The 2500-nt window shown below is 39.3% G+C and overlaps 1 protein-coding gene across 1 annotated transcript in view; it reads right to left on the minus strand.

The window, feature by feature from the left end:
- adgrb1a (adhesion G protein-coupled receptor B1a) overlaps nt 1-2500 on the minus strand; it is a 75926-nt gene that overhangs the window by 37315 nt on the left and 36111 nt on the right. The gene's annotated exons all lie outside the window — the stretch shown is intronic.

Raw genomic sequence — 2500 nt, forward strand, 5'->3', positions numbered from 1 at the left:
TGCACAGGCTCTCCCACGACAAACCACTTGGCTGATTTCTTAACAACTTATCAGACATGTGAGGATATGAGAGAGCAAAGCAGGGAGAGAGAGATAGAGATGCAGAGAGGAGAGAGAGAGAGAGAGAGAGAGAGAGAGAGAGATGCAGAGAGGAGAGAGAGAGAGAGCAATGAGAACTAGTAGTACTGTGTCTTGTGTCTTCTCGCTGGATTTGGATGTTAAAATGGATTTTTTTTCCCGCTTCAATTGATAGAAAAGGCATTTCACTTTGTCTTCAAATTTTAACCCTTCATTTTCACATTTTCACATTTCACATTTCACATTTTCACATCAACATTATCTAGGTGATGCTTAAATTACAGTATAGGCCCACTGAAATTTGCAGTAAAAAAAACAATACATTTTGTAAACTGTAAGAACTAAAAAGTGAACTAGTCAACTTCATTAACTTTAAGAACAGGACATCTTCTGAACAATATTAACTATTTACATTGAATTCACATTTAATTCAAATGAATGCAAGCGAACTATTTCAAAACCAAACATAGGGAATATTCTTGGACAATTTTCCTTTAAATAAAACTCCACTCTTATTACAGCCACATTTGACAAAGGCCAAGAGCCTCTCCCTCCAGATACAGTACCACCCATGATCAACTAGGGAAGGCAGCTCAAGTTTCGCTTTAGTGCTGGATTTCCATATGAGGAAGAAATGCAGCGGGCAGAAAGCTTTCTGCCTTCTTTTGGTGTAGCTTTGGACAAATCTACACCAAAAAGAGCATCCCATGCCCTCACATCAGCAGATTGGGGAGGCAAATTTGTTGGGATAAGCAAACGAAATGGACAAAGCTGCACCTTGAAGAGGGAGACCCCATTATTGACAGCCTGCAGGACTTGGGTTCAACCTTAGATTACCTGTCAGGAGAAGTGCTTAAGTCTCTGGAGAAATTCATGTGCATGGCATATGGAACTTCCGCAAAGCAAGCTTCTTCTTTGATAGACCTCTGCTGGGAGCTGTTTTGAAAAGGAAAAGAAGGTGAAAAGCTTCTACCATCACCAGCTGTATTTTCTTCCTCATGTTCACAAACTATTTGACCTTGAGCTGCCTTCCCCAGTTGATCATGGGTGGTATCTGGAGGGAGATTGCTTCTTACCAGTTTACTGCTTAAATGACTCCGCGCCTGAAGTGCTCTTGGCCTTTGTGAAATGTGGCTGCAATATGAGCAAGTGAAAGCCTGCACTTGCGTAGACTGTCTGTAAGGTTCCTGTCTTGTTTTCCTGTTTAGTGTGTTTTCCCATCATGTCTGCTCCTCCTCTTGTGTCTTCCTGTTTGCTTTGTTTACTTCCTGTGTCCTGTTCCATGTGCTCTTTAGTTTACTCTCTCCATGTGCTCCTGTTTCGTTGTTGTCTCCGCCCCTCACCTGTCTCCAATCATTAGTCCTTGTCAACTTCATCTGTACCTGGTTATTGTTTCAGTGTCATCACCGGTGTCTCGTTCCCCTGTGTATTTAAACCCTCTGTCTTCCCTCGCACTTTGTCAGTCATTTGTCGTGTATGGTCTTGTATCGTAGTGTTGATCTTTATTTAAGTAAAGATTCCTGATTTGACTCACTTCCTTGCATCTTGCCTGCACTTGAGTCCACACTATCATGAGGTCCTTTCAGTGGGCCTTTACTGTAATTAAAGCATCGCCTAAATTATGTCATAAAAATGTAAAAGATAAGGGTTAAAATTTGAAGACAAAGTGGAATGTCTGTTTCTATACTTGTTCAAACAATTTAAGCACATTTTTTAACATCCAAATTCAGCATGATTCAGGTCCTTGTAGTAGGCCTATACTGTAAATTAAGCTCCGTCATTGAAATGTGAAAATGGAGGGTACAAATTTGAAGACGACATGGAATGTCTATTTATCCCTTTTTCTATCAATTTAATCAACCAAAAACAATAAACAATTTTAACTTTTTAATCCAGTGAGAATACACAAGACACAGTACTAGCATAACTCCTATCAATATAAGCTAAGAATGCAAACTCCTAATTAAAAAATGAGATCAAGATTTTCACGTTTCGTAATTTAAAGACAAACAAATCGTGTTATTTATCACAAGCAATTTCTGCAAAAAGATAAAAATTAACATCAAATTAATGTTTTCCAACACAGCACACAGTACTATGGAAGGGAAAAGCCTTCTGTTCACAGATGCATGAATGCAGATTTAATTTTGAAGCGGTGTCTGTGGGAGGATTGGAGGGGTCTCTGCCATGTGAATGCTATTTCCAAACATGTGCTTTCCATGTTTGCTATGGTAATAAGTCTCCCCCATCTCCAGCATGATAAAATGCCCTTGTGCTCTGTCACAGCTGCTCAAATAAAAGTTTCAAATGGCCGTGCAAGCAACAAGGTGTGGAATATATTTCATTTACATGCATGAAATGCTGAACAGTGTTCATACATTATTTATTCAAAAAGTGAGCTAGTTTAAAAAGGCTCAACTGG

This window comes from Sardina pilchardus, chromosome 6 (assembly GCF_963854185.1).
Source record: "Sardina pilchardus chromosome 6, fSarPil1.1, whole genome shotgun sequence".
Classification (NCBI taxonomy): domain Eukaryota; kingdom Metazoa; phylum Chordata; class Actinopteri; order Clupeiformes; family Clupeidae; genus Sardina; species Sardina pilchardus.